Genomic DNA, 23,099 nt, shown 5'->3' on the forward strand with positions numbered 1-23,099 from the left:
TTTTCTACATTCACTGATCTTCAACTCTGGAGGTAATGACCATAGCATCATGCTGAGAATTACTAGGGATAGAAAATTAATAAAGAAAAAAGACATTGAAAAATTCCTTTCCTTCCTCACTGTATTTATAATGGGTATCTGTTACCCTTGCTCCCCAACATCTATGTTTCACAAAACAGCCCTTTGTCTTGTTTGTTTAGGAGTAGCCTTTTCTTAATCATCTTGGAACCAAAGTTTTCCAAGGTCTGGCTCAATTGAAGAATGATCATGAAGTGGAGAAGAGACTGAATGAAAGGCCATCCAGAGACTGCTTTACCTAGGGATCCATCCTATCTGTAGAAACCTAACCCAGACATTATTGCTGATGCCAAGAAGCACTTGCAGCCACGAGCCTGGTATCGCTGTCCACTGAGAGGCTGTGCCAGAGCCTGACCAATACAGATTTGGATGCTTGAAGCCAACCATTGGCCTGAGCATGGGGACCCCAATAGAGAAGTTAGGACAATGACTGAAGAAGAAGAAGGGGTTTGTAACCCATAAGGAAGATCAACAATATCAACCATCCAGAGCCCCCCAAGAGCTCCCAGGGTCTAAACCACCAACTTCAGAGTACACATGGAGGCACCCATGTTCCAGCTGCATATGTACCACAGGAATACCTTATCTGGCATTAATGGGAGGGGAGGCTCTTGGTCCTATGGTGGCTCATTGCCCCAGGATAAGGGAATGGTAGAGCGCTGAGACAGGAGTAGGTGGGTTGTTGGGGAAGAACCCTCAGAAGCAGGGGATCTGATGGAGTATACAGGGTGTCTAACCGGGAAGGGGAATAACATTTGAACTGTAAATAAATAAAATGACCATTAAAATTAAAAAGTGTTGAAAAAAAAAAGAATGATCATAAAGCACAAGATGAACAAAACAGAATTCATTGCCTGGAAACATAAACTTTGTGAAAGTCAATATGAGAAGACAGAAAATTTGGAAATTAGGATTATGCTTTAATTCAGTGGTACCTTGAAACGATTCTAGTGCCTTATGTATTAACTTACCACTGAGCTCCTTTTGACCACTTATAAAATAAGCAGCTCAGTGGTCTAAGCTGCCCCAGTGTTCTAAGCTGCCCCAGTGTTCTAAGCTGCCCCAGTGTTCTAAGCTGTCCCCTGTCTTTTCAACACACTTCCTTTGTGATATCATCAAGGAGAGCTGCTTGAGTTAAAGGAGTGATGTCTAAAAATATTACTGTTTTTTTAATACTATACTACATTTTTCATGTTCTCCGCATAAGTTATGTTCTTCAGTGCCATTCTATTACTGTAATGCTGATCTTGGTTGGGGCTATGTAAGATATGCTGTTAAGGAAGAAAGAGAAAAAAGACAGTAGAAAACCATCCCTTTCATCTGTGGTAGATTTTAAAACAAATGGTAAGTTTGCATTTGTGAAGTTTTCTTCTTTATCAAATTTGGAGCTATAGGAGGTGGGGGAATGGAAAATAATTGCAGGAAAGATGTAAAGAATTCACAGAATAGACTTTTAGTTTTCTTCTTTCTTTCTTTTTTGAAATATACTATAATTATATTCTTCTCTTTTCTTTCCACACACCAAACAGTTCCTTGCTTTAAAAACAAAACAAAACAAAACAAAACAAAACAAAACAAAACAAAACAAACAACAAAAAAACCCATGGCCTCTTTTTTCCTCTCTAATTGTTGTCACATGTGTATGTATTTTATATACACATACACATATGTGTGTTCTTAAATGCAACTTGCTCACTCTGTATAATGTTACTTGCATGTATGTTTTCAGAGCTGATCACTTGGTATCAGATAACAAATTGTCATGCTTTCCTCTGGGAAAAATGGTATCTCCCTTTCCCAGAATTCTTCAGTTACTTTGAGTTGTTTGCACAGGATTGAGGCCTACTGGGCTTCCCACATTTCACTCCCCTTAAACATTCACCCCAACCATTCCTCAACTCCAGCTCTCCTCCAGTCCTCATCCACTTTGGCATATCTATTGGCTTTTTCATGTCTCAACTACTCTGAAATTTGGTAAGTGACTAAACTACAACAAATGTGAGTAACTATACCAGACTCTAGTATACGTTGAAATACCCTTCCATTTCCTCCAAGCTTCCCCTGAACTACACCGACTACGATGAAACACAAACAAGTTAGTTGGTTTTGCCTTTGTTGTGAGACCATATTGGAGTCTGTGGCATACAGTACAGAGGAATCCCTCACGGTAGGGCTTGGGCTACATGGATAGAACTCACAGTATAGGAAGAACTGGTGATAATGGAAGTAAGGCTGAGTCAGCAGATAAGAAGCCCTGGAACTGGTATACAAGAGGTTAGGCCATATGTAAAAAGCAGTCTACTGAACAGTGGAAAGTGTAGTATCAATACTACTGACACCAATGTCAGAAACTCACTTGAGTAGATCAAGTACTCTGTATTACATAAAGCAGTGAGTTTTCAACTGTGCATTTTCTTGGAATATTCTATTTATTGCCATCATTTGTCTTTATTTTGAGTTTAAATGCAGAAATACAATGTAATGGTCTTTGCACCATGTTGTGGCATCACCTGTCCATCACTGTCCTCAAAGCACATGCTGATGCATACTTATTTTACTAAAAGTAAAATAATATCATACATAAATATGTCAAATGAGATTGGGATTCTATGAGCAGGTGGACTCATTGAACCCTTCTAAAAATAATCATGCTAGATAATTTATTGAACACACAAGACCAAAAAAAGAATCTAATGTCTTCAACTGCATGCTATAAAGATAGTAATTCCTAATAGTGCAATGGTGACTGGCCACCACTGACCTGTTATCTGACCACTCAGTTTGAATTTCAAGTGTCAGTGAACTGACAGGCAGAAAACTCCTGACTTGTCACTAGGGCTTCAACTCACCTCATTCTTCACTGCTTCAGTTGATTATCATCTCCCCATCTTTCCAAACCCAGTACTGTGCCCTACTATCCTCTACCTCTATAGCTTCACTGAACTCTAGGACTCTGCAAGGGCTCTGCAAGGGCTCTGTGTGCCTCCAGCAGCTCTCCCACTGGGGTCTTTAATGTCTTATTTAACTCCCTGCAGTGACACTGTGTCTGTGTCAGATTTCTGCTGGCTACAGATAGGCGTCTTTGAAATTCTTGAAATACATAAGGGCCTTATTATAAACCTTTTGTAGTTATCCTGTAAAACACATGCGCATACACACACACACACACACACACACACACACACACACACACACGAGAGAGAGAGAGTTAAAGTTAATAATTAAAATTAAAATAAAAGAAACTGTATCGGTCAATAGTCTGCTATCAAGTGTCATTGAGAGTACTTGACAAATTGATGCTGCACACCAGTATAATATGTGATTCATCATTACTCAGACATGAGCAAGCCTGACTATATTCTTAGCATAATATGTTCAATATATACTACAAATTTTCTTGTCAACACATGGCATAAGGGGTCAAAAAAATAGAAAAGATGTGTCCCCCCCATAGTCTCTCATTATTATTTTGAAAAGTCTTTGCAAAGTCCCATATTCCTTTTTTGGGGTTATAGCAGTAAGATAGCAAAATCCAGAAACAGTAGTTTTTAAATAACTTGAAATGAAAAAATTGCAATGTCATCTGATGAAGACTTTAACAATGGCTATTCATTTTAGTCTATCAGGTTAAATTTAGCTTCAGAAAAACAGGATAACTGACAAATATTCATTTAGACAAAAGCAATTATTCACATCTATCTGTATAACAAGAACCCCAGAAGTGAGTAAAGCCAGATGTAACATAGATATCATGATTATAACTCAAGGCTTCAATTTTCTTTCATCTTTCTCATATGTTACTCGAAGTGTCTGTATTTTCTTCCTGTTCAGTGTATGATGTCTGTAACAGTCCAACTGTCAGACACTAAGAATATTCACAAACAGGCTGAAAAACACTGAAAGACAGGGGACAAAGCCAGTCTTTTAGAGTACACATGCCTCTTCCCATTAGAAGAATTTGTTTTACTTTAAAAGATCAACTGCACTTTTCCATTTGGTGAATTTTCTATTTGAAGCTGTTGGGAAAGGGTATCTTGGACTTTTTATTCTTCAGAGAAGGATGAAGGGAGAAATATCTCCATTCATGTAGGTATGAAATTCTTGCTGGTGTATTCTATCAGATCAGATGGACAGAGCTTTATAATAAATCTGTGGGAAAGTGAACCTTGACAGAGAATTTTACTAGGTAACCTCTAGAAAGAATGTTTTATCTTCCAAGAATATGTTATTGCATAAGTCTTTTAGATCTCTAAATGACCTTACTTTCATTGAAAAATGAGATTATCAACATAATATAAAATTATAACATTTAAAAGTGTAATATGGAAAATTATTTCCTATTAAAATATATAAATCTGACTATTTTTTATTAATTTTCCCATTATTTTATTCAACAGGTGTGTTTGAATGACTGGTGTTTGCTATGCATTAGTTTAGGTTTCAGGGATCAACACTGACAAACAAGATCACTGCTTACATGAATTCTAAGACAGAAAGGGATTCAGTAGAAGATGAAAAATAAAAAAATGTACCTGGCATATAGTACTGACTTAGTAAACCATTTTTAATGTTATTAAAATAAATATATGGTAAAGTGACAGAGTAAAAATAGAATCCACAAAAGCTTGGTTGATTGAGTCGACTTTCTCAACCTAAGTGATATTTCAGCAAATGCCGAAATGCCTTGATGCTACCTGGGAGAAAAGCATCCTTAGGAATAGAATGCTATATGCAAATGTTGAAAGAAACAGGATGAGTCTCCCTTTAATGAGTCATAACAAATTTGGTGTAACAGCTTGCTTGTAGGAAGTAGAGAAAGCAAACTGGAAGTGACCTTGAAGACTCCTTCCTGCTGGAGAAGTTGTGGATTCTGTGTGCTACATTACTCACTTTCCAAGCAAGGTGTACCCAGGCAATGACTGTGTGGCCACTCTCACTGGTAATTAACTGCTTTATAATTGGGTTTTAGGTTCTTTCCACAGGACAGAACTTATGTCTATTACTGTAAATCTGGTTAAAAAAAAAAAAAAACAACTGCTAGAGAGGATTTAGGTTTTAAGGAGAAATAACTTTTCCTCTATTGCATGATGTGTTTGTCAAATTACCTCTTAAATTTTTTGTTTATCAAAAAATAATTTTGCTTAAATACATGAGTGTTAATATCAGCTATTATCAGAAAGCTTCTTTTTAAGTTATTATTTAATTAGGTATTTTCTTCACTTACATTTCCAATGCTATCCCAAAAGTCCCCCATGTCCTTCCCACCCCCACTGCCCTACCCACCCACTCCCACTTCTTGGCCCTGGCGTTCCCCTGTACTGAGGCATATAAAGTTTGCTAGACCAATGGGTCTCTCTTTCCACTGATGGCTGACTAGGCCATCTTCTGATACATATGCAGCTAGAGACACGAGCTCTGGGGGGTACTGGTTACTTCATATTGTTGTTCCACCTATAGGGTTGCAGATCCCTTTAGCTCCTTGGGTACTTTCTCTAGCTCCTCCATTGGGGGCCCTGTGATCCATCCAATAGCTGACTGTGAGCATCCACTTCTGTGTTTGCTAGGCCCAAGAATAGCCTCACAAGAGACAGCTATATCTGGGTCCTTTCAGCAAAATCTTGCTAATCATTCCATTCATTTACATCTCAAATGATGTCCCACTTCCTTGTTACCTCATCCAACAACCCCCATCCCATGATGGAGCATGTGTCCTTGTTACATGTTGGAGCATCTTTTGGGTATATGCCCAGGAGTGGTATAGCTGGGTCCTTACCTATGTCCAATATTCTGAGGAACCGCCAAACTGATTTCCAGAGGAGTTGTACCAGCTTGCAATCCCACCAGCAATGGAGGAGTGTTCCTCTTTCTTCACATCCTCACCAGCATCTGCTGTCACCTGCGTTTTTGAACTTACCCATTCTGACTGCTGTGAGGTGGAATCTCAGGGTTATTTTGATTTGGATTTCCCTGATAACTGAGGATGTTGAACATTTTTTTAAGTGTTTTTCAGCCATTCAAGAGTCCTCGATTGAGAATTCTCTATTTAGCTCTGTACTCCACTTTTAAATAGGGTTATTTGGTTATCTGGAGTCTGCCTTCTTGATATATTATATCAAGAATATATAATATATTGATAATCAATATGTTAATATATTGGATATTAGCCCTCTACCGGGTATAGGGTTGGTAAGTATCTTTTCCCAATCTGTGGGTTACCATTTTGCCCTATTGTTAGTATCCCTTGCTTTATAGAATCTTTGCAATTTATTTGGTCCCATTTATCGATTGTTACTCTTAAAGCATAAGCCATTGGTGTTCTGTTCAGGAAGTTTTTCCTGTGCCCAAATATTCAAGGCTCTTCTCCACTTTCTTTTATATTAGATTCAATGTATCTGTGATGATCCTTGATCAACTTAAATTTGAGCTTTGTGCAAGGAGATAGATATGGATCAATCTCCATTCTTCTACATGCTGACCATCTGAACCAGCACCATTTGTTGAAATTGCTGTGTTTTTTACATTGAATGTTTTTAGCTTCTTTATCAAAGATCAAGTGGCCATAGATGATGGGTTCATTTCTGGCTCTTCAATTCTACACCATTGATCTCTCTCTCTTTCTGTACCAGTATCTTGCAGTTTTTATCACTATTGCTCTGCAGTATAGCTTGGTCAGGGATGGTGATTCTGCCAGATTTTTTTTCTTAATTTATTTATTTGTTTGTTTGTTTATTTACTTATTTATTTATTTTTATTGTTGAGAATAGTTTTTGCTATCTTAGGTAATTGTTTTTTTATTCCAAATGAATTTGAGAAGTGCTCTTTCTAAGGCTATGAAGAACCTAATTGAAATTTTGATATGGATTGCATTGAATCTGTAGATTGCTTTTGATAGGTTGGCATTTTTACTATATAAATCCTGCCAATACGTGAGCATGGAAGATCTTTCCATCTTCTGAAATCTGCTTTGATTTCTTTCTTCAGAGACTTGAAGATTTTGTTACACAGATCTTCCACTTGCTTGATTAAAGTCAAACCAAGATATTTTATATTTTTGTGTGACTATTGTGAAGGGTTTCATTTTACTAATTTCTTTCTCATTCCTTAAATCCTTTGAGGAGAGGAAAACTACTGATTTGTTTGAGTTAATTTTATATCCACCACTGTGCTGAAGTTGTTTATCAGCTGTAGGAGCACTCTGGTAGAATTTTTGGGAGAGAGTGGGCAGCCCTGATTTTAGTGGGATCGCTTTGAGTTTCTTGACATTCAGTTCGATGTCGGCTATTGGTTTGTTGTATATTGCTTTTATTGTATTTAGGTATGCAATTTGAATTCCTGATCTCCCCAGTACTTTTAACATAAATGGGTGTTGTATTTTGTCAAAGGCTTTTTTCTGCATCTAATGAGATGATCAAGTGTAAGTGTTTAAAAACACTCAATATGCATCACATTGCTGAGACTTAATGATTATTGTATGCTTCTCCCTACAGGTAATATCTATATAGTCATCTTAAGACTTACTAAATACAATAGAATACTGAGAGTCGTGGTGGGAACTGCTGAAGGAATATATATACACATATATATATATATATATGTATATACATATATATGTATGTATACCACATATATATATATATAATATTTATGTAAAAGTAACTTTTATTAGCCTGTTGTAATTGTCATTTCAGAAACTTACTGATGAGTAAGCTAACCCTTCCTAGTTATTTCTGAACTTTTGCAGGACTAAATCAATCCAGCTTCTTTTGGCTTCTGACTCAATTTCTCTGCTTTACCTTATACTAGCTTTGGCAATATATTCTAATCATCGGGTTCCACCTCATTGACTGGTTCCTCCTGTTTTCACATGTATCTTGCTTGTCCTCTCTGAAACCTGACTGTGTAAAACTGTCTGTGTAAAACTGCCTCTGTAAAGGTGACATACACAAACATCATTTGCCTTTCTCTCTCTTTTTCTGTCTCTGTGTTCATCAGAATAACACTTTACTATTGAACATTATGCATTAAATGACCTGGAAAGATACATTTCAAGTTCTCAAAAACTGTAATTGCTAACCCAGATTATTATACCTCAAAAAAACTATCTATTAAGATTTAAGAAAAAATTCTATGGTTAAAACTGATTAAAGAAACTTATGACCTCTAAGTCCACTCTTTGGAAGACACCAGAAGGTATGGTTCTGACTGAGAAGAATAAACACACTCAAGAAGAAGAAATTATTAAAGTATTAAGGTTATTAAAATATTAAATTAAAGCATTAAATTATTAAAGTATAGAAAATAGTAGAATGCAGGCAATGTATTCTACTATAAAGAAAAATAGAATGGAGTTTCTCTAGATTAATGGTTTATATAGAAAAAATGAATTGGAACAGTCTAAATGGGTAGACAATGCTACTTCTGGAAGACCTGAGTCATTAAATCATTAAATGAAAATCTCAGTGCAAGTGTAGAATCCGTGTCTATTAGTTATTGTACAAGGAGATCCCAGAGCAACCAGAACTATCAGAATCTATGCTGTTGCTTTTGGTTACCCACCATAACAATATAGTAAATCACTATTGCTAATGATTCATTTTGAATTAATGACAATGAAATTAGATTTGACTGATTAAGAAAATTCATAACTCCTGGCCAGATACTTATCACCAGAAGATGCTGTGCAGGGTGCTGTGGGGGGAAAATAAACATCATGGTCTTACCAGTGCTGAATCTTGCAAGCTACAATTATGGCTTGCCTGACAGAATATTCTTACTTGTAAAATATGGGTATGACAGTTATGGGCATAACTGATAGGTTACATGTAGGGTTAGATTTTTCCAAACCTACTTTATTTAGTGTTCTAAAATGCTTTATCCTCCCGTCTAGCTCACCAACTAGAGGTTGGGGAAGAAGAAAACACCAAACTCTAACCAGTAGTAATAGCTGGATTCTGTAGAAACAGTAAGGTTTTGCCAAATCTTCATGAGTCGGTGTGAGTGGCAGGAATCAGCCAGAATACCATGAGAAATTCTTTGGAAAATTACTCTCTATGAAGTCAAGACAAATGAAGATCAACAAGGACCGACAAATCATTGCATGGCTTCTCAATGCTGGAGGGGCTTTCACTGTTGTGGGTTTCCATTCATACTTTTTCTAAACATCAGGTGCCCTCCCAAACTTTCATGTAGCAAAACATCACATGCCTCTCATAAGTCTGCTTCAGCAAAACAACCTCTCACAAGACAGCTTCCAGAAAACCACTATGCCACATACTCCGGTCGAGTCAGCTTGACGGGCTGTGAAGCCTAAAAGCCACTCACGAGGCAGAGAGTTTCAAGGAAGCTCTCCTCTTTGAGTTTTGGCTTTCTCATAGTCATACTCTATTCTCATGTTAGTCTGATGTATGGATCTACGAGCTCTCTTTTAATATTTTATTATAATTGCCCTTTAAGATTTAATTCTGTTATAGTTAGTTTCCCCAGTGTTCCAAGATCCCAGAAGCTGAGCTTAGAATCCTGTGAGAAGGCAGCAAGGAAGTTTACCTATTCAGTAACTAATTAACCATTACAATAGACGGAGCCAGTGGCTCAACTGGTCTGCAGAAAGAGCCAGAGAATCTCACTGAGATAGAAATCTTTAGTACAGGCTACATTGAATATCAAAAGCAAGTTGGTATACTCTCCTGACAAATGGAGATTCTCCAGATAATTTAAGAATTTAGCAAGGCCTAGGAAATTAGGGGTTTGTGATATTGTATTATTCTTGAGGCCTGCCAAGAGCAGAACCCCCTGGTTCTAGCCTTCACAAGGTTCAAAGGTATTAACACTAAAGTGTGAAATTGTTGCCTGTCATTAAGCTGATCCTAGACAAGACTGCTTTATCTTTATTGTAAACATTTACCTGGTTCCTGTAATTCCTTTTGAAGTCATTCCTTTGTTTTGTACCTGGCAACTTCAATGTACCTTGCCTAATGTGACTTCCAACCCCTTGTATTCTCTGTACTATAAAAAGCTTGATGCTCGACCTGACAAATACATTCAGAGTCTACACAACCTCTCCTGTGTGCATCTGTCTGTCACCTCATCCAACGCTTTGCCCACCTGTGACTAGAGACCCGTTCCATGCAGACATAGGGACCCAGAGGGTCTCCGGCACCACTACATAGCAGGATTGAGTTTCCAACAAAACCAGAAATTTCCCCTTCAGTTACTGCTTGGATACAAGGCCTATTTCACTAGAGGGATTTCATACCTAGAGCTATTAACCTGGTCAAAGCCCATGGTTCTAGAGGTTATAAGCCCTAGAGGTAAACTTGCTGTTGTTTTGCTAAAGGGTCGTGCTGCCAATCTCATTTTTAAATATGTATGTTTAAAACCGTAGTTTATGTTGTTCTGGGTATGGCTAATTGGTAGTGATTAATAGAGAGACTTACATCTTGTCAAATTGTCAAATACCAGTAGCTATTGGTGCCCACTCATTTGTCTCAGTCTTTTCACCCAAGGTTCAAAGAATATCTCAGAAGAAATAACAGAAGGAATGCAAGAGCTGTCATTTGAGACCTGACAAATGCTGAATTCTGGATATGACATAGCTGTTTTAGAAGTCAACAGATAAAAACTCTGGGTAACTGCACAAAGCTTACACAAATTCAGTTTCATCAAAATTATAGCATAAGTATGGAAGGATCATATAGACCACACTTGATAAAGGAACTATTTGACATTTTATAGGTACTAGTGGAAGCAGGGTTATTCTCCTTTGGGAACATGAGAGCTGTATATTGCTCCTGATCAGGTAGATGGCCACATACCCATTCACATGGCAGAACCAATTAGGCCCAGCAAGTTATTAATATTAACAACACTAAGGAAAAGGAAGATGTGAATTTGCCCACAAGATGGGGTAAAGGGCACTAGGGGGGGTTAGAAGGAGGTAGTGGCAAATAGATGTGACCAAAATACATTGTATTAAGACATGAAATATTCAAATAGTAAATAAAAACATTTAAAAATAAAATTATAAGGTTCAGATTTCAAAAGAAAGGAAACATTTAAAATTAAAAAAAGAGGAGGGAAATCCATTGTTTTTGAAACAAATGAGAAGAAGTAGAGAAAGTGAAAGCAAAAAGATTGCTGAGAACAACATCACATATTTTTTTATTTTAATCATAAGAAAGACTTGAGTCTTAAAAGCAATATTGAAGATGGGAGGTTCAAGAAGTATGTCATGAGCTGACATTTAAAAACAATATTCTGAGGGATCTTGCTAGCAAATGATGCCAGGGGAAAGAAATATCTTAGTTATCATTAACAGACTATAAGCATCTCTTTATTATCCTCATTGTTTTGTTTTATATTGAAAAATTGTATCCTTTAGAAAGTTAAGTTTTCCAGTATGATGTGTGTGGGCTTCCCAAAACAAAAGAAGGAAACACACTTTAAACCATGCCCAACTCTGTTGCTTTCAATAACTTCAAGCTAATGGGAAGTGAAGAAGTCACTCTGTCTTAAGTGAATTTTGTTCCCAGAGCGCTTGTTAAATGAAGTATTACTGAATTGCTTTTGAAATTAAATTATGCCATAAACCTGGTGTGAGGGCAAAATTTTATTTTCCACAGAACAAGTATTTTATAGCAGTAGTTACATGATCATAAGAAAATGTTTTCACACAAAACTGTTTGCTAAATCTTATGAAAAAGTCTTTTCACTGCCTCTCAGAGGTTCTGGTTCAGAAATGACTTTATAGAGCATAAGAGCTGTCAAGGTTTTATTTCATGATCTTTTGAAATCAGAGGCAGACACAAGTTTCTGGTTATTGTTTTGGCTTTGAGGTATGTTTATACACTTACCAATAGCTTTTTAAAACTTTACTAAATACATAGAAAGAACATAGTCTATGATTTTACTCAGTGAAGGAGCCAAACTAAATATGGCTGCTAATTGACAATTAAACCTGTGAATTTTCAGTGTAAAAAGTGGCACAGTAACAAAACTCATGTACACACAGAAGTAGAGTGACCTCATTTACATGTTTCATTCTAGCTGGCTAGTATGTATATAAATGAGCATGTTTATTTCAAAGGGTAGATTTTATCAATGGCCGTGAGGTATATGGAAATGAATCGTTACTACTAGCACTGTTGTTTGAAATGGGCCATGCTGATGAAATTCTGCCTTTGAGAAATGAATGAAGGGAGATTTTCATGAACCTGGGTGGATTTGACTAGAAACTCTAGATATCTGCTTCCTAATCAGAGGCAACACCAACTAAAAGTTTTCCTAGCTATAATCACCTTATTCTCTTCTTTGGTACTTTTTGGGGTAGTTGTACAGATGGAGTCCAGGGTCTTGCTCTTACTAGGTAAGCACATTGCTACAGTGCTGGATCCTCAGCAAGTATAAGACTTCTTTCAAAAATGCAAGCAATCCTGTGGCATCCTATCAGTGTTACAGACTTCTTCAGAACTTGGTTATCAGCAGCAACCCGAATGAGGTAATGTGTAGTTGTGGTAAAGAAACAAGTAAATAAATCAAGGACTGACTATGGTATGAATTCCATGGCTCTTTAAAACTGATATGTTGAAATCTAATTGTGAGGAGTATTGGTATTAAAGGACTGAGTCATAAGAGGTTATTAGGCTATAGAACCTACTCTCATCAATAGGACCAGAAACTGTATTTTTGATAAACAGAGACACACAGAAATGTCTTCATTGAGGAATAGGCCTTCATAAACACCTAATCTGACTATGAATTGATCTTGAACTTTCTGGTGCCTTGAACTGTGATAAATGAATTTGTTGCTTATAATCTACCCAGTTTAAGGTGTCTTGATATATAACAAGACAAACAGAGTACGCCTGGGCTGATTCTTGTGTGCAGTGTAAGACATCAGGAAATCTTATTGTTACATGCAGATTCAAAGGCAAAGCCACAGCAACAAAACTATTCAAATGAGTATCAGGAGCCCCCAAGACTGTGTAGAATGCTATCAGGAACAAATGGAGGAAAGTCCAGAGCCTGATCATGTCCTTCCTCAGTCAAAATATTCTACTTCATTACCCCAAGAATTGTTTCTCAGGCACTGAGAGATGGTCATAGAACCTCAGGTTACCACAAAGCAGCAGAAACCAATGCACTCTCTTAATGCTTCAACAAGGAATCCTGCATATTTTCTATACACAGAGAAAAGTCATATGCCCTCCTGAAATGTTATTCAACGACAATAATATGAAATGGAGAAAAGTCCATTTTAGCTTAAGAAATATCTATTGGTTTATTTTTCATTCAGTTCTGGAGATTGAACAGAGGGCATCACCCATGCCAGAAAATCTTCCTGCCATTAACATATATCCCAAGCCTCTCTGGGCTGTTTACTTTGAGGTCTTACTAATTTGTCCTGGTTGGCCTTCAACTCACTCTGAAGTCCAGGCAGACCGGCAGACCTAGAACTTTCTATCATCCTTGCCTTGGACACAGACCTACACCACCAGAACCGGTTTTTGTCCTACGTGTTGTTGAATATATATATATATATATATATATATATACTTTTTACTTTCTTTTTATTAGATATTTTCTTTATTTACATTTCAAAAGATATCCCCTTTCCTCGTTTTCCCTCTGAAAACCCCCTATTCCCTCCCCCTCCCCCTGCTCACCAACCCACCCAGTCCTCCTTCCCTGACCTGGCATTCCCCTGCTTAATTCATGCTTACATTTTAAATGGGTTATAAATAAGATGTTCAATTTGTATGTTTCTTTAAAGTCACAAAATAATAATTAAAAAGGTTATCAGTAAACACATCACTATTTATTTTGAATAGTTCTTTAAAAGAACAGTTTTTCATTTCAATCTTGTGTTTTCATCTCTGTTGTTCCTCTCTCTCTCTCTCTCTCTCTCTCTCTGTGTGTGTGTGTGTGTGTGTGTGTGTGTGTGTGTATTTTAGTAAAGTTTTAATAACACTTAAATATACATAGATATTCCTCCAAATCTACCCTGTGCAAAATTAAATTTCATTATAAAATCAAAACTAGAGGGACTGGTAAGGTGGCTGAGCAGTAGAGTTCCAAATTTCCGAATTTATTTTGCAGAGAAACTGAGTTCAATTCACAGCACCCCTGTCAGGTAGTTTTCAATTGCCTGTAACTCCAGCTCCAAAAGACACTGCCCTCTATGGCATCCATAGGTACATACATACACATACACACACATACACACACATACACACACATACACACACACACACACATACACACAAACACACACATACACAGACACATGAATACACACACACAAACATACATACACACACATACACAGACACATGCATACACACACACATACACTCACATACACACATACACACACATACACACACATACACAGACACATGCATACATACACACATACACACAAACATACACTCACATACACACATACACACACATACACACAAACACACACACACATGCACACACACGTACACACACACGCATACACACACACATACACACATACACACACACATACACTCGCATACACACATACACACACACTCACGTACATGTACACACATCACAAAATATTACAATAAAAAGGTTTTTTTTTTTAAAATAATTTATATTTAAACCATAAAGAAATAAAGTGAGTAAAAATAGTCAGTAAGTAATTCCTTGGGGGAAACATCTTGTTATTAGACATTGAAGGAGCAACACGTAGAGCACCACCACCACCAAACAAACAAAACCCAAGAAATTGTAAGTTAAGACTACAGTGAAATGAAATTTAGTCAAACAAAAAACAATGAGGAATATACTGCTTAAAAATTAACCTGACACTAAATAAATGCATTAGCAACAAAAATAGTCTTTGATGACTGACATAGGCCAAACACCTTCAAAATGTTACATTTTCAAAGGAAAAAAACCCTGTTAACATAGAGAAATGTGTAGTCATTAAAACTGTCGTTCAAGATTCAAGGTGATATCAACATATTTTCATTAAATATGGGCTGAACAGATACGATCCACAAGGAATTTTTTGAAAACAAATATATGTGAAAAAGGAAAATGAATTTTAAAGGAAAAAAAAGAAGTTAAAAAAGAAAACATAAGTAAATAATTATTAAACCCCAAACCACAATAAGAAATAACAAAATTGGATTCATTTTAAGGTACAGAACAAGGTTCACACCCACCCTTACAATGGCAGCTATCTTCCTTCCTGCCACCTATTTTTCATTTTCTTTTATTATTCACTTTTAATAAAGTTCCTTTCTAGCCATGAGGAATATTTTCCTTCTTTTTAAGGCCCCACCATGTTTAGATTTTTATATATTGTTGATGCCTAATGCTCTCCTTCCTATTTGGTGGATTAACAATATTCTTGGGACCACTTTATTTAAGGAAGTACGTCAGTAACCACTGCTTTTGCTTTTTTTTTTTTTTATAAGACCATTACACAACTACTATAAAATGTACAACAACATATTTATGGAAATACTTAAAACTAATCATTTAGTTTCAGCTCTTTATTATGACAAAAATAAATCTTATCATGTTTCATGTAGCATAGTTATTCCTAGGAGAATAAGAGAGATTGTTTTGGTTTGGGTCTGAGGTGATGTCCAAAGACTCACATGTCCTCAAGGACAATAGAGTCATTGACTTATAATGAGAAACAATTTTTAAGAAATGGTAAGAAGTGGGAGTTAGGGCCTTAGTGGGAGAAGAAGGCAATTAAAGGCATGCTTAAAAGGGTGGACTGCGCTTGCCAGCGGAGTTGCCTGACACCCTCAAGGGCCCACACAGGATTCCCCACGGGATCCTAAGACCTCTGGTGAGTGGAACACAGCGCCGGCCCCAATCCAATCACGCTGAACCTGAGACTGCGGTACATAGGGAAGCAGACTACCCGGGCCTGACCCGGGGCAAAAGCCCCTTCCGCTCCACTCGAGCCCCAGGCTTCCTGGCCAGCGGAGTCGCCTGACACCCGCAAGGGCCCACACAGGATTCCCCACGGGATCCTAAGACCTCTAGTGAGTGGAACACAACTTCTGCCAGGAGTCCGTTTCGAACACCAGATATCTGGGTACCTTCCCTGCAAGAAGAGAGCTTTCCTGCAGAGAATACTCTACCCACTGAAACCAAGGAGAGTGCTACCCTCCCAGGTCTGCTTATAGAGGCTAACAGAGTCACCTGAAGTACAAGCTCTTAACAGAGACAACTATAACAGCTAGCTTCAGAGATTACCAGATGGCGAAAGGCAAACGTAAGAATCCTACTAACAGAAATCAAGACCACTCACCATCATCAGAACGCAGCACTCCCACCCCACCTAGTCCTGGGCACCCCAACACAACCGAAAATCTAGACCCAGATTTAAAAGCATTTTTCATGATGATGATAGAGGACATCAAGAAGGACTTTCATAAGTCACTTAAAGAATTACAGGAGAGCACTGCTAAAGAATTACAGGCCCTTAAAGAAAAGCAGGGAAACACAACCAAACAGGTAGAAGTCCTTAAAGAAAAACAGGAAAACACATCCAAACAGGTAATGGAAATGAACAAAACCATACTAGAACTAAAAAGGGAAGTAGACACAGTAAAGAAAACCCAAAGCGAGGCAACGCTGGAGATAGAAACCCTAGGAAAGAGATCTGGAACCATAGATGCGAGCATCAGCAACAGAATACAAGAAATGGAAGAGAGAATCTCAGGTGCAGAAGATTCCATAGAGAACATCGACACAACAGTCAAAGAAAATACAAAATGCAAAAGGATCCTAACTCAAAACATCCAGGAAATCCAGGGCACAATGAGAAGACCAAATCTACGGATAATAGGAGTGGATGAGAATGAAGATTTTCAACTCAAAGGACCAGCAAACATCTTCAACAAAATAATTGAAGAAAACTTCCCAAACATAAAGAAAGAGATGCCCATGATCATACAAGAAGCCTACAGAACTCCAAATAGACTGGACCAGAAAAGAAATTCCTCCCGACACATAATAATCAGAACAACAAATGCACTAAATAAAGATAGAATATTAAAAGCAGTAAGGGAGAAAGGTCAAGTAACATATAAAGGAAGGCCTATCAGAATTACACCAGACTTTTCACCAGAGACTATGAAAGCCAGAAGAGCCTGGACAGATGTTATACAGACACTAAGAGAACACAAATGCCAGCCCAGGCTACTATACCCGGCCAAACTCTCAATTACCATAGATGGAGAAACCAAAGTATTCCACGACAAAACCAAATTCACACAATATCTTTCCACGAATCCAGCCCTTCAAAGGATAATAACAGAAAAGAAGCAATACAAGGACGGAAATCACGCCCTAGAATAAACAAGAAAGTAATCCCTCAACAAACCAAAAAGAAGACAGCCACAAGAACAGATTGCCAACTCTAACAACAAAAATGAAAGGAAGCAACAATTACTTTTCCTTAATATCTCTTAATATTAATGGACTCAATTCTCCAATAAAAAGACATAGACTAACAGACTGGCTACACAAACAGGACCCAACATTCTGCTGCTTACAGGAAACCCATCTCAGGGAAAAAGACCGACACTACCTCAGAGTGAAAGGCTGGAAAACAATTTTCTAAGCAAATGGTCTGAAGAAACAAGCTGGAGTAGCCATTCTAATATCGGATAAAATCGCCTTCCAACCCAAAGTTATCAAAAAAGACAAGGAGGAACACTTCATACTCATCAAAGGTAAAATCCTCCAAAGGAACTCTCAATTCTGAATATCTACGCTCCAAATGCAAGGGCAGCCACATTCATTAAAGACATTTTAGTAAAGTTCAAAGCACACATTGCACCTCACACAATAATAGTGGGAGACTTCAACACACCACTTTCATCAAGGGACAGATCGTGGAAACAGAAACTAAGCAGGGACACAGTGAAACTAACAGAAGGTATGAAACAAATGGACCTAACAGATATCTACAGAACATTTTATCCTAAAACAAAAATATACCTTCTTCTCAGCACCTCACGGGACCTTCTCCAAAATTGACCATATAATTGGTCACAAAACAGGCCTCAACAGATACAAAAATATTGAAATTGTCCCATGTATCCTATCAGACCACCATGGCCTAAGACTGATCTTCAATAACAACATAAATAATGGAAAGCCAACATTCACGTGGAAACTGAACAACACTCTTCTCAATGATACCTTGGTCAAGGAAGGAATAAAGAAAGAAATTAAAGACTTTTTAGAGTTTAATGAAAATGAAGCCACAACGTACCCAAACCTTTGGGACACAATGAAAGCATTTCTAAGAGGGAAACTCATAGCTCTGAGTGCCTCCAAGAAGAAACGGGAGAGAGCACATACTAGCAGCTTGACAACACATCTAAAAGCTCTAGAAAAAAAGGAAGCAAATTCACCCAAGAGGAGTAGACAGCAAGGAAATAATCAAACTCAGGGGTGAAATCAACCAAGTGGAAACAAGAACTATTCAAAGAATTAACCAAAGGAGGAGTTGGTTCTTTGAGAAAATCAACAAGATAGATAAACCCTTAGCTAGACTTACTAAAGAGCACAGGGACAAAATCCTAATTAACAAAATCAGAAATGAAAAGGGAGACATAACAACAGATCCTGAAGAAATCCAAATCACTATCAGATCCTTCTCCAAAAGGTTATACTCAAAAAAACTGGAAAACCTGGACGAAATGGACAAATTTCTGGACAGATACCAGGTACCAAAGTTGAGTAAGGATCAAGTTGACCATCTAAAGAGTTCCATATCACCTAAAGAAATAGAAGCAGTTATTAATAGTCTCCCAGCCAAAAAAGCCCAGGACCAGACGGGTTTAGTGCAGAGTTCTATCAGACCTTCAAAGAAGATGTAATTCCAGTTCTGCACAAACTATTTCACAAAATAGAAGTAGAAGGTACTCTACCCAACTCATTTTATGAAGCCACTATTACTCTGATACCTAAAACGACAGAAATATTCAACAAAGATAGAGAACTTCAGACCAATTTCTCTTATGAATATCGATGCAAAAATCCTCAATAAAATTCTTGCTAACCGAATCCAAGAACATATTAAAGCAATCATCCATCCTGACCAAGTAGGTTTTATTCCAGGAATGCTGGGATGGTTTAATATACGAAAATCCATCAATGTAATCTATTATATAAACAAACTCAAAGACAAAAACCACATGATCATCTCGTTAGATGCAGAAAAAGCATTTGACAAGATTCAACACCCATTCATGATAAAAGTTTTGGAAAGATCAGGAATTCAAGGCCCATACCTAAACATGATATAAGCAATCTACAGCAAACCAGTAGCCAACATCAAAGTAAATGGAGAGAAGCTGGAAGCAATCCCACTAAAATCAGGGACTAGACAAGGCTGCCCACTTTCTCCCTAACTTTTCAACATAGTACTTGAAATATTAGCCAGAGCAATTCGACAACAAAAGGAGATCAAGTGGATACAAATTGGAAAAGAGGAAGTCAAAATATCACTTTTTGCAGATGATATGATAGTATATATAAGTGACCCTAAAAATTCTACCAGAGAACTCCTTAACCTGATAAGCAGCTTCGGTGAAGTAGCTGGATATAAAATAAACTCAAACAAGTCAATGGCCTTTCTCTATATAAAGAATAAACAGGCTGAGAAAGAAATTAGGGAAACAACACCCTTCTCAATAGTCACAAATAGTATAAAATATCTTGGCGTAACTTTAACTAAGGAGGTGAAAGATCTGTATGATAAAAACTTCAAATCTCTGAAGAAAGAAATTAAAGAAGATCTCAGAAGATGGAAAGATCTCCCATGCTCATGGATTGGCCGGATCAATATTGTAAAAATGGCTATCTTGCCAAAAGCAATCTACAGATTCAATGCAATCCCCATCAAAATTCCAACTCAATTCTTCAACGAATTAGAAGGAGCAATTTGCAAATTCATCTGGAATAACAAAAAACCTAGGATAGCAAAAAGTCTTCTCAAGGATAAAGAACCTCTGGTGGAATCACCATGCTTGACCTAAAGCTTTACTACAGAGCAATTGTGATAAAAACTGCATGGTACTGGTATAGAAACAGACATGTAGACCAATGGAATAGAATTGAAGACCCAGAAATGAACCCACACACCTATGGTCACTTGATCTTCGATAAGGGAGCTAAAACCATCGAGTGGAAGAAAGACAGCATTTTCAACAATTGGTGCTGGCACAACTGGTTGTTATCATGTAGAAGAATGCGAATCGATCCATACTTATCTCCTTGTAGTATGGTCAAATCTAAGTGGATCAAAGAACTTCACATAAAACCAAAGACACTGAAACTTATAGAGGAGAAAGTGGGGAAAAGCCTTGAAGATATGGGCACAGGGGAAAAATTCCTGAACAGAACAGCAATGGCATGTGCTGTAAGATCGAAAATTGACAAATGGGACCTAATGAAACTCCAAAGTTTCTGCAAGGCAAAAGACACCGTCAACAAGACAAAAAGACCACCAACAGATTGGGAAAGGATCTTTACCTATCCTAAATCAGATAGGGGGCTAATATCCAACATATATAAAGAACTCAAGAAGGTGGACTTCAGAAAATCAAACAACTCCATTAAAAAATGGGGCTCAGAACTGAACAAAGAATTCTCACCTGAGGAATACGGAATGGCAGAGCAGCACCTGAAAAAATGCTCAACATCCTTAATCATCAGGGAAATGCAAATCAAAACAACCCTGAGATTCCACCTCACACCAGTCAGAATGGCTAAGATCAAAAATTCAGGTGACAGCAGATGCTGGCGAGGATGTGGAGAAAGAGGAACACTCCTCCATTGTTGGTGGGATTGCAGGCTTGTACAACCACTCTGGAAATCAGTCTGGCGGTTCCTCAGAAAATTGGACATAGTACTACCGGAGGATCCAGCAATACCTCTCCTGGGCATTTATCCAGAAGATGCCCCAACTGGTCAGAAGGATACATGCTCCACTATGTTCATAGCAGCCTTATTTATAATAGCCAGAAGCTGGAAAGAACCCAGATGCCCCTCAACAGAGGAATGGATACAGAAAATGTGGTACATCTACACAATGGAGTACTACTCAGCTATTAAAAAGAATGAATTTATGAAATTCCTAGCCAAATGGATGGACCTGGAGGGCATCATCCTGAGTGAGGTAACACATTCACAAAGGAACTCACACAATATGTACTCACTGATAAGTGGATATTAGCCCCAAACCTAGGATTCCCAAGATATAAGGTACAATTTGCTAAACACATGAAACTCAAGAAGAATGAAGCCTGAAGTGTGGACACTATGCCCCTCCTTAGAATTGGGAACAAAACACCCATGGAAGGAGTTACAGAGACAAAGTTTGGAGCTGCGATGAAAGGATGGACCATGTAGAGACTGCCATATCCAGGGATCCACCCCATAATCAGCATCCAAACGCTGACACCATTGCATACCCTAGCAAGATTTTATTGAAAGGACCCAGATGTAGCTATGTCTTGTGAGACTATGCCGGGGCCTAGCAAACACAGAAGTGGATGCTCACAGTCAGCTAATGGATGGATCACAGGGCTCCCAATGGAGGAGCTAGAGAAAGAACCCAAGGAGCTAAAGGGATCTGCAACCCTATAGGTGGAACAACATTATGAACTAACCAGTACCCCGGAGCTCTTGACTCTAGCTGCATATGTAACAAAAGATGGCCTAATCGGCCATCACTGGAAAGAGTGGCCCATTGGACACGCAAACTTTATATGCCCCAGTACAGGGGAACGCCAGGGCCAAAAAGGGGAGTGGGTGGGTAGGGGAGTGGGGGTGGGTGGGTATGGGGGACTTTTGGTATAGCATTGGAAATGGAAATGAGCTAAATACCTAATAAAAAATGGGAAAAAAAAGGGTGGACTGCTCCCTTCCTCTCTCTTTTCCTGACCACCACATAATAAGTAGTTCTGACCCTCTATATCCTTTCTGTCATGATTCTCAACTATGTCACACAACCACAAAGGGACCAAGCTAATCTGGACCATTACTCTGAAGCTTTACATGAAAACCAATCCCCTTTTCTTTAAACTACTATAATCAGGTACTTGTTATAACAATGGAATGTCTGACACTAGAGTACACAAATCAAAACTAAAACATTCTTTGTTTCTCATAATACTTTATCACTTGTATTTTTCACACAAATGGCATTTCTGAGGATGAAATAAGAGGACAACAGGTTACCCATTTAATGAGGGGTTGTTATGTCCTAACTTATTTTCTTCAGTATTGTTAATCATTTTATTTTTTTGTCCACTATTAACTAGAATTTTCTAATTACAGGAATCTGAGAAGCAAAATTTAAATATATTTAAAAAATGGAAACACTAATGAGGAGGAAAGTCTAGATGCACTTTCCACCAGTAAGCTGCCCACTTTACTTTACTTACAGCCTAGAACACTCAATTTAAATGTAACTCTCCAATTCCACAGCCCAGAAAATGAGACTATATATATCATTCCAATCCCCAGTAGAGATAATGAGAGCATACACACGGCGACAACTATCCATTGAGATAATGAGATTATAAATACTGTACTCCTACGGCTTCCAGGTGTAATGGGAAGGCACTGCTTTATGGCCATAATTCTCAAATCATCCTTGAAGCCAGGAGACAGTCAATTCAGCAATAACCAAATAAAGAAAAGAAATAGATAAACATTTTGCATAACCTTTCCAAAATCAGCTCAAAAAGGAAGGTGAAAAGTGGCAAAAGCCCAACTGAATACATTCGTTTGTGAACTAATAGCTACTGTTCTTGGAGATCTGCAAACATTGATGGTATTGTTAAATTAGCAGCAACCAGAGATACTTTAAGTAGAGGGTTAAAGGTCAGCCCAACAGCTCTGAGAAAGAAGGTACAATTAAGGGCTTTCTGGAAAGACTAGCATATGTTTATTCCTTATTGAAGTAATATGAGTGTTTGACATATTATCATTACATC

At 37.8% G+C, this 23,099-nt stretch overlaps 1 long non-coding RNA gene across 1 annotated transcript in view; it reads left to right on the forward strand.

Annotated features, from left to right (window-relative positions):
* Nucleotides 1-1,265: 1,265 nt before the first annotated feature.
* The window catches only part of Gm40431, a 35,876-nt gene continuing 14,042 nt past the window's right edge, over nt 1,266-23,099 (forward strand). The window contains exon 1 of the long non-coding RNA XR_872785.1: nt 1,266-1,422. This is a non-coding gene — a long non-coding RNA (predicted gene, 40431). The remainder of the gene's footprint in view (nt 1,423-23,099) is intronic.

This window comes from Mus musculus, chromosome 12 (assembly GCF_000001635.26).
Source record: "Mus musculus strain C57BL/6J chromosome 12, GRCm38.p6 C57BL/6J".
NCBI classification, from domain to species: domain Eukaryota; kingdom Metazoa; phylum Chordata; class Mammalia; order Rodentia; family Muridae; genus Mus; species Mus musculus.